The following is a 14,476-nucleotide window of genomic DNA, read 5'->3' on the forward strand; positions in this document are numbered from 1 at the left end:
ATAGTTGAGGGATCAATGATGTAATATTGTATATATAAAAAATTGAGGTGACTTGAAGTTTATCTGCTATAACAGGTTAAATACATACAATAGAACAACTTAAAAAGTTAAATGCATATAATAGGAGATCTGAAAGTTGAATGCATATAATAGGAATAAGGTGAAAGTTCCATGCATTTTCAATCAATTTTTCCGAAAGAAAATGATATGTGTTCTTGAAAGGAAGAAGAATTTGCAATTTTACATATTATTATCAGTCAAAAAGTTATAATTAAGATCAGATGATAACAAAACTAGTTCAAAAAAATGAGCACAATTATATACAACAAAAATATACCATACGTACAATTTTTTCTTTAAAAAGCAAACAAGTGACGTTACTACTTCTACATACAGTAATTACGATTTTTTTTTTTTAATAGTAATTTTTTTTAGCATACTTGCAAAAATAGAAAAAGTAAATTTATTTTTTGGACAAAAATGGTAAAATCGAAGTTTGAAACTTCGGTTTTGGTGGACCCGAAGTTTCAAAATTCGGTTTTTGTGCTTTTTGACCATGTACCTCAAATCCGAAGTTTCAAACTTCGGATTTGCTTCTTTTTTTTTTATTACCCTATGCACATTTTCAAAATCCCTTGTGTCATAAATGGAGTATACTACCTATTATTTATTTCATTGTTATGGACCCACTATCTTTTTCCTCCACCATGTTAATTTTTCATATTGTCTCTTATTTTCAATTTTTTCATATTCACTCCCAAATTTATTTTACACCCTTATAACTTTCTTTCTTGACTATTTTGCTCCGCTGGTCCTTCAATTATACACGAAATTGCAATCCGAGTCCCTTAAGTTTTTTTTGGTTTTTCGAGTCCTTAAAATTGTAATATTTTGCAATCCGAGACCCTCCGTCTAAATTCCGTTAAAAATGTCCGTTAACCCTTGACATGTGCCTTACATGTGAGGGTAATTTCGTCATTTTAACCTTCATCTTTAACCTAGCATCTATTTACTATCTATGTCTCTGAAAAGCAAAATTTAAACCCATCTCATATCCATGAGTTAACCCACAAAAACCAAACTCATTTTGTATTTCCGTTCAAAATTAAATAGGTGAAATCAAACCCATTTCACATATTTCAAACCCAAAAAGTTGGAATCATGAATCAAGAATCAAACCCAGAAAGTTGTGCGTTCATTATCGTGAGGTTATAAATTCAAACGAAATTTAGTCTCATGATCCTTAACATCTATTGGATCTTCTTCAATCATCAGATTTTAATTTTGAAGTTGAGATTCATAGCAAGTCAGATCGTGTTCGTCATTATACAAAAAACGTCAACTGATTTGAGGTTCGGATCGATCCAGAAACATTTGAAGAATTCTGAAAATGTGGATATGTTCATTATGTGTTCGTGAATGTGTCTGAAATTTTTTAGATCTTAACTCGAAGAATCAATCGTGAATTTCGGAGTCAAAGTTCATAGAAAAAGTCAACTGTTTCTACAGTGAATCGAATTAGATGATTACATGTTATTTCAGGTTAATCCGTGTTGAAAAATCGTGTGTACTTTTAACAATTCAGATTAACGCAGCGGATAGTTAAAATAATAATCTTTTATAATTTTATGAACAAAATTTAACAAGATTAAATTTTCACTTATTTAATGAAACATACACATGATTAACGATCCCAAAAATCCAGTTACACCATTAATAATTGTCAAAATATGTAATTCACAAAGTGAGTAAACGATATACCTTTCTTGAAGAAACTGGTTGAAGGAGAGAAACCTACTATCAAAAATATGACCGTCTCTTAGGATAGTCCACACTACACTTCAAACAACGTCAATAGATGCTAGTCCAAACCCAAGTAATAATTAATCAACCTTTGATTAATATTATGGACTCAAAATGATACTCCATATGAAACAATGTTATTTTTCTTACTTACTCTCTTTTCAATTCTCTCATCCATATATATAATATGAAGTAAAGTGAAGTGAATCAAAAATTTAGATCACGGATATATTTTCCTTTATAAGACAAACAACTTTTTCAAAACAAAGATATTGAAATAAAAATAAGATACGGAGTGTTAAATTCATTAAACGATAAAGTCGTATTTCTCAAATACTTTAGGAGTATGTTATGTAACTTATAATTAATAATTTCTATCATGTCGCTTTCATATGAATAGTAAATTAATTAATTTCGTTTCATTTACTATTCATATGAATAGTAAATGAATTAATTTCGATTTACTATTTTGTTACTTGAGTAATATATATATATACATCATATATATATTTTATTTGACGTCTCGGTGTATATGTGTGTGACCCCAAAGGCTCAAATGAAGTTGGCCATATAGTTATATGTTGTACCTTGCACATTAATCATACAGACTCCCACTTGTGCATGGCACAATACCAAGTAACTATACAAACAATGGTAAGCGTCTAGCAACACGTCATTGTCCCCAAATTCATGTGAGGGTAGTTTCTCGAAACTGTTTATAGTAAGTTTTAAATGTCATTCGTCCTTTTGTTTCAGATACTTTAGTTAAACTTGAGATATAGATCATCGGTCATTCTCATTTGTTTAACAATTTTGTTTCTCGATTTTGGATCTGAATTAGATCACCAAATTAATTAAGTATCATCTTAATTACATCTGGGTGCGGCCACACAAATATCTTATTCATTCATCGAGGAGCTCATAAAGTATCTAACTCCAAATATTTTAGAGGAACAAATCCTATATTGCATACACGTGTCTATCACGAGCTTTACATTATACCCAATAATGGCCTTTATAACAGTCTTATTCAGGACAGCGTTTAACCATATCAAAGTACAATGCTACACTCATCAAGACGGGCGTGCATCTCAAGTCTAAGGACACAAAGACATAATTACTAAAAGATTCACTACTGACTACGATCCATGTAGTGACATCTCATGGTTGGGTCATTTCAATATTCATCATCAATGAATACATATGAATTTTGGTCTCAACAAGTTAACTATTCATCATCAATGAATATAACCAAAATTTCACATTAATCTTAATTCATGTTATTCCCATAACATGACCGATTATGGAGATTTTGAATAATCAACAATTATTGATGTTATGCGAGGTGTATATAAAATAGCTTTATATTTTAGCAGGAAATACTATTAAATACGATACAATTTTACACAAGATATTTATTTATTTAGAGAATGGATATACTTAAACCTTGCTACAACACTTATAGGCAGTGTACCTAATCGTACAGTAGTGTAGTTTTTAGTAAGTCCGGTTCGTTTCACAGGGAAAATCTTTAAACAAAGCTTAACGCTATATTAGTTTACTTTTGTAAAAATACAAATATATATATATAAGTAATATTATTATTATAAAGGGGGGGTTTTACCGTTTAATGACCGGTTTGTCGATTTTAAAACTTTAGTCGCAGTTAAAACCAAATGTAAAATAATAAATAAATACAAGACTTAATTTAAAGCGTAAAGTAAATAACGATAATGAAATTGCGAATAATAAAAGTGCGATAAAATAAACTTGCGATAATTAAAAAGTACGATAATTAAAAGTGCAATTAAATACAATAACAATAAAAATGCGATAATTAGAAGTGCAATTAAATATAAAATAAAGGAAATTAAATATGAAATAAAAGAATTATGCTTATTTAAACTTCCGTAACCATGATGTTTGACGTGTTGATTTTAGTTTTATGCCCATGGGTTAATTGTCCTTTGTCCTGGATTATTTAATATGTCCGTCTGGTTTTTGTCCATAACAGTCCATCAGTCATAAATATAAAGTGCGAGTGTCCTCGTCAAATTATCCTTATACCCGAAGTCAAATATTCCAACTAATTGGGGACTTAAACTGTAACAAGGTTTTATTACTTTGTTTAATAATTACACCAGGATGTCGACTGAGTGTAACCCAAGGTTTTAATACTTTGTTAACAATTAGGCCAAGTGTCCTTGTACATAATTTCACCCCTGTTTTAATAATTCTAGTGGCTATTAATCCATTCCCGTGTCCGGTTAAATGAACGATTATTCGTACATATAAATACCCCGCCCATCGTGTCCGATCGAGTGTATATGGTAATTTATAGGGACGCCCAATTGTAAATCTTTATATTAACATTAACAAACTATCATTTAGTTAAACAAATATAAAGCCCATTAATAGCCCATAGTCTAATTTCCACAAGTGTCGTTCTTTTGTCCAAACCCCAATTATGGTACAAAGCCCAATTACCCAATTTTAGTAATTAGCCCAACATCATGATTACTTCAGATTAAATAAGCATAATAATAACTTAGCTACGAGACATTAAATTACAAAGGTTGAACATAACTTACAATGATTAAAAATAGTGTAGCGTTACACGGACAGAATTTCGACTTACACCCTTACAACTTTCGCTAACATACCCTTATTATTAGGATTAAAATTAAAATTAAAATTAAAATTAAAATATAAATATAAATATATACGTTTAGATAGATGGATGGATATATATTATGTGGTTTTTGCGATCAGAATTCGTTTCATTTTATAGGGAGTTTCAGTTTTTGGGGCTCCGCGACTTGCGGCAACTTTTGCCTTCAAACTCCGCGAGTCGCGGAGTTTGTAATTACAGCTCACTCCATTTTGGCTCTTTGTTTACCGACGGTTTATTTTATAAATATAATATATATATATAATTAATATAATTAATTATATATTATATTATATTTATATACATAGTTAACTTGTAATTTTTAGTCCGTTGCGTCGAGCGTTGAGAGTTGACTCTAGTCCCGGTTCCGGATTTTCGAACGTCCTTGCGTACAATTTAATATCTTGTACTTTGCGTTTTGAATCTTGTACTCTTGTAATTTCGAGACGTTTCTTATCAATAATTGGAACCTCTTTGATTGTCTTTTGTACTTTTGAGCTTTTTGGTCGTTTGCGTCTTCAATTCGTCGAATCTGTCTTTTGTCTTCACCTTTTATTATTTAAACGAATATCACTTTTAAATAGAACAATTGCAACTAAAAGCTTGTCTTTCTTGAGGAATAATGCTATGAAATATATGTTCGTTTTTAGCATTATCAAATATTCCCACACTTGAGCGTTGCTTGTCCTCAAGCAATATCGTCTTGAAATACTAGAATCACTTCTTTATTCTTCACACTTTGTACATCAGTGATTTTTATACGACGGTATAAACAATGGTAGTAACGATATGGTTTACAGTCCCACATGACTATAAAAATTTAGATCCATTAAGGAAATTGGATCTTTATGAAAACATTTGATCTTTTGAAAATTAAATCTAGTTTTTACCCTAGATAAGTTTTCCGGAATAACCCTTCACCGGTGTTTGCAAAATATTTTTGTGGGTTTGGTGGGTTTCAGATTTGAAAATTTTAGCTCAAAACTTATGGTTTTGTGTCACCCACTTGCTAACCTTGTATTTGGAAAGCAACACGTCCAGTTTACTTGTCCCGTATATTACCTTTCGGTAAACTACCGTCCGGTTGTAAAGGAAAGCGTTGAACAAGCAACTGTTAAGGCAATGTCCCCTGACATGCTTTTAATTATGGTCTATAACGTGTCAGACACAATTACTATCCTTGGTAGGAGCAATAGTAAAGCTCACCCTTATAATTTGTAGGTTTGGCACAAGGTCCTGTCTTTAACCACTATGCAACCACCGTTCTTACGGTTGACACCCGATTTGGTTCAGGTGACCTAATGAATTCCAGGTGAATTCCTAAGATTTTACGTTCAATGGTAATGAACGCATTGAAAATGGGTTTTTAGAAAACAAATCGGTTTGTAATTTTGATCAAAATATTTTCTCGTTCAGGCTCGAGTTTAGATATCATTGAATTCCATGAGTTTGTAATTCTCAATCTTTAAGGCCAATCTCAAGGATTGAGTAATATCAGGCTTAAAGGCTGATTTTTGATCTTTTAAGGAGATTATCCTTTTTGGGGATTTGATTCATTAGTCTTATCCAGCTAATTTGCATGGTGCCCCCCCATTGTACGAGATAAAACCTTCTCATGGTTAGGATAAATCTGACCACTTGGCGACCCTGTTTAATGCTGAGGTCCGTGGATTTTCTGCTGATTTTAGTGATGACTTTTCTAGGTTTTTTGTCAACCTACAGTTGGTCTGGACGACAACTTCCTGACCTAAATCAAGAAGCGCGTTTCTTTTTCGGAAGACTTTACTTCCTTTTAATGATGGGATTGATTCATCGTGTAGATCCATCTCTTCTTTTCTTTCATCGGGTAAAGCAGTTTAGTTTGGTCCAAAGCAAAAGTATTTTCAGTTATTTGTACAAAAATATGTGACATATGTTTTGAATAACTTGGAGAATTTTCCCACACTTGGCTTTTATTTTCCTTTTTATTGTCCTCTATTCTATTTTAAATGAATTTTAACATTTTGGTTTGTTTATCAATTTATGTCCTTTCCGAGGTAACAATAATTTCGGTGTTAAAACCTAGTTTTATCATTCATAAATATGTATAAACATGATTTTGAGTTCATTTAATTGAAAATTTTGAAAAATTTTACTAGAATTGGGTAGTCAGTATATAAGACTAGGGCTGTTCTTTATTATCAGAGAGCACTAGATTCTAATACAACTACTACTTTACTAGTATTTCTAATGGTAACCAAGTGTATAAAGTAAAAATTTTAAAATCCGAAAGAATTTAACCCCTTCCCACACTTAAGATCTTGCAATGCCCTCATTTGCAAGAAATCAGTAACAATTTAAATTATTGAGGGTGATTTGTGTGAAAATGATTAAATTTTACCAAAGTTTCCAAACATATTTGTGTTTGCTTGCTGAATGATAAATGGTGCATATCATTTGTTTATTCCGTCTTGTTGTTATTTCACATATATTTTGCATCTTGTCGTCAAAATTAGTTGCTTTTGCTGAACTTAATGCCAGTCTTTGAAAATGCGTTGTTTTACCCTGTTGTGTACATAAGATAATCTGCAAACATATATACATATTTTTGAAGTTTGGTATATTACCCCACATTCAAAAATTATTAAAATCTAAGAATAAAAGTTAGAAAATTATAAAAACTATTACAATATTAACATAAGTATTAAACGTATCAACATTACAAATTACAAAATAAATAAAACTAAGTAGACTAGGGATGATACTGATACCAGTAGGGGTTCCATGCATAACCATAGGTGCTATAAAATGCTTTGGCTGGGTTATACGTAGGATACGGTGGTTGAATCTCTATAGACCAGGGAGGGAATATGGGCTTTGGAGTAGGAATATAGTTTCTACCTATATGTTGGCAATAAGCTATGATTTGGTTTTGATGAACTTGCCAATCTTCAAATGCTCTATGTCTAGCATTTTCGTACTCCTGTGAAGCTATAAACCTTTGCATTTCTTGCATTTCATTTCCCCCTCCTACATTACCTTGCTGTTGGTTTCTCTCAACCTGTGGATGTCTACCATGGTATTGTACTGCGGCGTTATTTCGCCTCTTCAAAACTTTCGCACCATGGTATACATTTAAACCTATTGTATCGCGGGGTTCTGGTTCTTCGACTAATAATCCTCCCCGACTTATATCCACACCGAGATATTCAGCAATCAAAGTAATAAATATACTACCTCCTATTATGCTATGCGGTCTCATCCCCTAACCATAGCTGATAAATAATAACTCACACAATAAGGTATACTTACAGCGCTTTGTGGGTCTCGAATACACATATGGTAAAACAAATCCTGTTCATTTACCTTTTCCTTGTTCTTACCTCTTTGTGTAATCGAATTAGCTAAAAACCTATGAATTACTCTTAATTCAGCTCTATCTATATCCAAATAAGAGTAATTTCCCCCTTTGAATCGGTGATGGCTTGTCATTTGACTCCATACACCATATGTATCAAAATTTTCATCTATCTTTCTACCATTTAGTATCAACCCTCTACAATCGGCAGATGCTAACTCCTCAGGCGTATATATACGTAAAGCCTGAGCCATGTCTAGTAAAGACATGTGGTGCATCCAACCTCCTAACAAAAATCTAATAAAAGATCAATCGGTTAAACTAGCTACCCGATCATTTAATTCTATACTACACAACAATTCTTTACACCATACTTTATATACAGGTCTACGCATGGTGAATAAACGTACCCAGTCGTTAAAAGTAGAATTACCATACCTCTGTGCAAGTAATTCCCTAATTGGCCCGGCCAATTCTACAGCTTCTAATGGTCCCCATTCTATGACCCTAGGTACCTCAACAACTTTAGAATGAAGAGTATGCAAACCCCTTTGGTATTTTGGATAATCTATCCAAAGTCTGTCAAATCTCAGGTTAGGGTGCAAATCTTCCAAGTGCATATCAGAAAATGTCATGACTGGATGAGGTATATCTTGTTTGTAGTAGTTATCCACCTCCTGTTGTTCCGCATTTTCAGCAGGAGCATTGCGAGCTTGGGATGAAGATTCACCCCTTTCAGTCTGCAAAACACATCAAACACAATTTTTGTGCATCCAAATATGCATTAGTGTCAGCAAAATCATCAATCAAAATAATTACAATGACATGATCAATTTATATCAAACTTAAGCTCATTTTCATATTTTCATCAAATCTACACTTTTTCAAATAAGCATATACGAAAATGTTCGCCAAGTTCATAAGCATTTAACTCAAATAACAGGTCAAAATAATCATTACTAGCAATTAAACAAGTTTCAAATGGCATTATCTTTCAAAAATCAAGTTCATGAATTTTAGACTTGAAAAAGTCCACTTTAATTCTCAAAATCATGTTTAGGCTCAAAGTTTGGATCATTTAACTACCTAAACATGTTACACTACTTAATTTAGCAACAATTCATGACAAAAATCGGCCATAACCTATTTATATCAAAAAGCCCCAAACTTGCTCAAGAACACAAACCCTAGATTACTCAAAATTTGAAGTTTAAGGCTTCTAATCATGTTAAATAGCATCAATCTAGGTTATACAAGCATAATACATAAATAATTTAAGCATAATTACACTAAAAAGCATCAAAATCAAATTGGGGAAAAAATTGCTCAAGAACACTAATTTTCGGATTAAATGGTGTTTAGGTGTAGAAATTTACCGTTTTTCTTGAGTAATTTCTTGATAGCATCCTTCTCAAGATGATTTTAGTAAAAGATTTGATGATTAACGGTCAAAAATTGTGAATTTGGGGGTGTTTTTTCGGGTTTTTGCGGTTTGTTTTCGCAGTATTTTCTGTGCTGTGGTGTGCAACTGAGCTGTTCCGGCATTTTATTTTTTTTCGGTATTTCGGTCCCTCCGCGAGTCGCGGTGTTTGACCCATCAAACTCCGCGAGTCGCGGAGTTTGTATTTTTTTTTATATATCTTATACTAATTAAAACAATTAAGTAATTAATTTTAAAATTTTGTTTCCCTTGTTATTTAGGACGAGGTCGTTTCGGATCGATGTCCTAGTCCGTCCTTCGACAAAATTTTAAAATTTGTCTTTTTCAAGCGATTGTTTTAAAAGCTTAGATTTTTTTAGTTTTTTTTTAATGTTTTTGACATACTTTAATTCAATAAGATTAAAAATAATGATAATAAAAGTTCTCGTTCCTCCCTCGGGTAAAGCAATTTCGGTTCAACGACCTAGTCTTCAACTTACGACGAGTTTTAAAAATCATATTTTTAACTTAATGAGATAAAGTAAATTTTTGTTTTTAAATTCACACAACTTAAATATAAAATTCAAAATTAATATTAAAAATTCACACCAAACTTAAAATTTGAAATGCATAAAATTAAAAATTCATATTTTAAAAATTAAAAATTCACACCAAACTTAATTTAAAAATTTATATTATAAATTCACACCAAACTTATATTAATTTTTCAAATATTTACAATTTTAAATATATTGATTTTACAAAGTTTACAATATTAATTTAAGATTTATATATTAATTTTAAAAACATGGTAAAAATAAAATTAAAAATCTTTTTGGCTTTTTATCCCACTTTATGAAAGGACTCGTTCATATACATTATAAACGATTCACAATAGTTGATTACATTGCGAGGTATTTGACCTCTATATGATACATTTTACAAACATTGCATTCGTTTTTAAAAGACAATCTTTCTTTACATCAAAAATTGACAGGCATGCATACCATTTCATAATATCCACTATTCAACTATAAATTGATTTAATAATAATCTTTGATGAACTTAATGACTCGAATGCAACGTTCTTCGAAATATGCTATGAAAGACTCCAAGTAATATCTTTAAAATGAGCAAATGCACAGCGGAAGATTTCTTTAACACCTGAGAATAAACATGCTTTAAAGTGTCAACCAAAAGGTTGGTGAGTTCATTAGTTTATCATAATCATTTATTTCCATCATTTTAATAGACCACAAGAATTTCATTTCCAGTTCTCATAAATATACGTCCCATGCATAGAGACAAAAAATAATCATTCATATGGATTGAACACCTGGTAACCGACATTCACAATACGCATATAGAATATCCCCTATCATTCCGGGATCCTCCTTCGAACATGATATATATTTCGAAGTACTAAAGCATCTGGTACTTTGGATGGGGCTTGTTGGGCCCGATAGATCTATCTTTAGAGTTCGCGTCAATTAGGGTGTCTGTTCCCTAATTCTTAGATTACCAGACTTAATAAAAAGGGGGCATATTCGATTTCGATCATTCAACCATATAATGTAGTTTCGATTACTTGTGTCTATTTCGTAAAACATTTATAAAAGCGCATGCATTCTCAGTCCCAAAAATATATATTGCAAAAGCATTTAAAAGGGGAGTAATGAAACTCACCATACTATATTTCGTAGTAAAAATACATATAACGTCATTGAACAAGTGCAAGGTTGGCCTCGGATTCACGAACCTAAATTAATTATATATATTTATGTATTGGTCAATATTTGCCTAACGAATTAGGTCAAGTCATAGTGTACCACAATCCTAATGCTCGAGACTAATATGCAAAAGTCAACAAAAGTAAACTTGACTCAAAATAATTTCCAAAAATTTATACATGATTAATATATAGTTTAAATATCGTCGTTTTATATTTTTAAATATTTTTAAAAGATTTATTAGAGTAAATAATATAATTTATTTATTAATAAATAAAATTTTATATTATATTTATATAATAAAATATACTTTTATATATATTAAGTAATAAAATTTATAGGGTTCATTTAATATTATAAAGATAATATGATACGTATTATTAAAGTAAGTTATTACACGTAGTAAAATATGTTTGTATCAAATATTTATTTGATAAAATAATATCTATAATGATAGTAAGTAAAAGTTGTATTATTTTGTAATAATAATTATTATTATAAAAATACCAATATTTATAATTACTAAGATGACATTATGATAAAACGATAATTCCAATTATGATAACTTTAATATTTACGATAATTTTTAATATTATCTTTAAAATAATAATTCTATTTAAAATAATAATAATAATGATATTTTATAGTAACAATGACATTTCTATTAAAATGATAATTTTTGTTAAAATGATAGTTTTAATACTAACGATAATTTTAATAATATTAGTAATGATAAAAATAATAAGAACAATAATTTTATCTAAATCAATATCTTATAATATTTTAATTTCATCATGATACTCTTACCCATTATTTCCTAATCGTTTCGTTTAATAGCTTTTAATCGTCTTTTATATCGTGTTCGTAATAATGATAATAATAGTAATCAAAATAATTAGGTGTTACAAATATTTGTTTTAATTACACTAATATTAGTAATGATAGTTACTATAACATTATTAACGATAATACTAATAATTATCTTAATGATAATATAGTAATAATAATAATAACAATAACAATAACCATTTTTAAATAATGCTATATATATTAATAATGATAATAATAATAATAATACTAACAATAATAATAATAATAATTGGATAATAATAATAATACTAATTATAACTTTAACGATAATAACGATAGTAATAATAAAAAAAAATAATTTTTAATGATAAATCCCTTTTATTGATAAAGATAATAATAATCATAATAATAAGATAAAACTAGAACGACGATAAAAACGACGATAATAATAATCATTTTTAATAAAAATATCGAAAATTCAATTGATTATAACTTCTAATCCGTTCATCGAAACCATTCGATATCTAAAGGAAAAGTTCTTAATTTTTTCGCTAGCTTTCCAAGGACATGCATATCTTATACCTTATCTCAACCGCAAGTGTAACTAATTCAAGATTCAACCTAACCTGTCTAAGGGCAATATCAAAAGTACAAGCATGCATAATCCTAAATACTCGAGCACTAGTCAGGGATACACTATTAGTATGTAAAAGTTAAATTATGAGTACTCACGTATCAATATTGAGATTCAATATTGCAGGAAAGGTACGTAGACGCAACGGAAATGATAAACACTATATTGACCTCACGAGCATACCCATGAACCATACTCAATCACCTCCATAGCTATAACCCATAATTTCCTTAATCCTATCCTACTCGAAAAACAATTTCGAAACCACTCGGACAGCACTCCGTCATAATATTTTATGTATACTAATAATATCTTGAAATAATACGGAGTAAATATATATATGTAAATCGATTGAGAGAGTTTAGAGAAAAATATTTTCAAGTTTCTATGAAATAATGAAACCTATTGAATTCTATTTATAATAGATTTTTGAATTATTAAAGTGAATTATTAAAGTATGAATTATTAAAGTGAATTATTAAAGTATGAATTATTAAAATGAATTATTAAAGTATGAATTATTAAAGTGAATTATTAAAGTGAATTATTAAAGTATGAATTATTAAAGTGAATTATTAAAGTTAAAGTAAAGTAAAAATAAAGTAAAGGTAAAGTTTAAGTATAGTAAAAGTATAAAACTATGTACGTATAATACGCGTATAAATATATATAATATTAATTTAAATCGTTATATATATTTAATAAAATAAAATATAAATATCGTTATCTTTATCATACTATTTAAGTAATGAGTTGTCAAAAGTGGTTCTAGATATTTATAAAAGTTATATACGTTTTAATAATAAAGTTCTTTTTAAACTGAAAACGTTTTTGTACGTTTGAAACTAAATAGATCAATCAAGTCTTTATGAGATTCAATCTTCCACTATCCTTTGTCTAGTTCTCAATGATTGACAATTTGTTCTTATTTATGAATCACTTTACCATTTTCCGAATATTGTTAAAATGGAAAGATTTCTCAAATCAACGTGGGCCTTTCAACAGAGATTTATAATCATAATTCAATATATCTGATAATTCAATCATTTGATCTTATCTTCTAATTCCATTGATAAACATTTTGAAGCAGATATAATCATATAAAATATTTAATCTAATATTTTGTTTACGTTTCAAGTTATAATATATATACACACATACATATATAATCATATTCGTTTAATGGTTCATGAATCGTTGGAACTTGGTCGAGGTTGAATGAATGTATGAACATAGTTTAAAATTCTTGAAATTTAACTTAACAAATATTGCTTATCGTGTCGAAAACATATAAAGATTAAAGTTTAAATTTGGTTGGAAATTTCCGGGTTGTCACAGTACCTACCCGTTAAAGAAATTTCGTCCCGAAATTTGAGTGGAAAGGTCGTGAATGATAATAAGTATGTTTTCATGATACATACGGACTGAAAATTAGAGTTTTATCATCGGCAAATAATTTGGATAAACAATCCATTTATATGAAGAGTACGAATGAAACTAACATAGAAGAGTGAAATGAGTAAGTGTAGATTCATCTTATCATTTGACGTAGATATGATTGATTCCCAGATTTCAAGGGATTTGAAGAAAATCTTCTTAATAAGATTTGACTCTCCGGTAATCAAGGGAATTAGGATCCGCTTTAAATGCGATCGTCCATTTTAATTATTCTGTCGGAGATTTTCTTATAAATTCACCTCCTTCATTTCCTTACAACTCACACCTTCTGTTGATGCATTTTATGCAAGTCCCTAGACATCTACCCACGTCTATTGCAGGTACAACAATTTACAGGCCACCATGACTGCTCGTTATTATCCTATCCGTGTTTGTATGTGGTTACAGGAACTGCAGAAACGAGATTTAGATGTTTGACTATGTTAGACTTAGTCAGACGTACGAGTGAAGCCTCACTAGTACGGCTGACAGGCTCATACGCACGGTTGATGCTGACCTAAGTCACAATTACAACCTAAATGAGAAGACACGAGTGAGTGATCACCCGTACGGCTGATGAAGCCAACTTGTATGTGTGATGAATGAATCGTATGGGTGAGTCAATAGCAGGGCT

This window comes from Rutidosis leptorrhynchoides, chromosome 9, assembly GCF_046630445.1.
Source record: "Rutidosis leptorrhynchoides isolate AG116_Rl617_1_P2 chromosome 9, CSIRO_AGI_Rlap_v1, whole genome shotgun sequence".
Classification (NCBI taxonomy): Eukaryota; Viridiplantae; Streptophyta; class Magnoliopsida; order Asterales; family Asteraceae; genus Rutidosis; species Rutidosis leptorrhynchoides.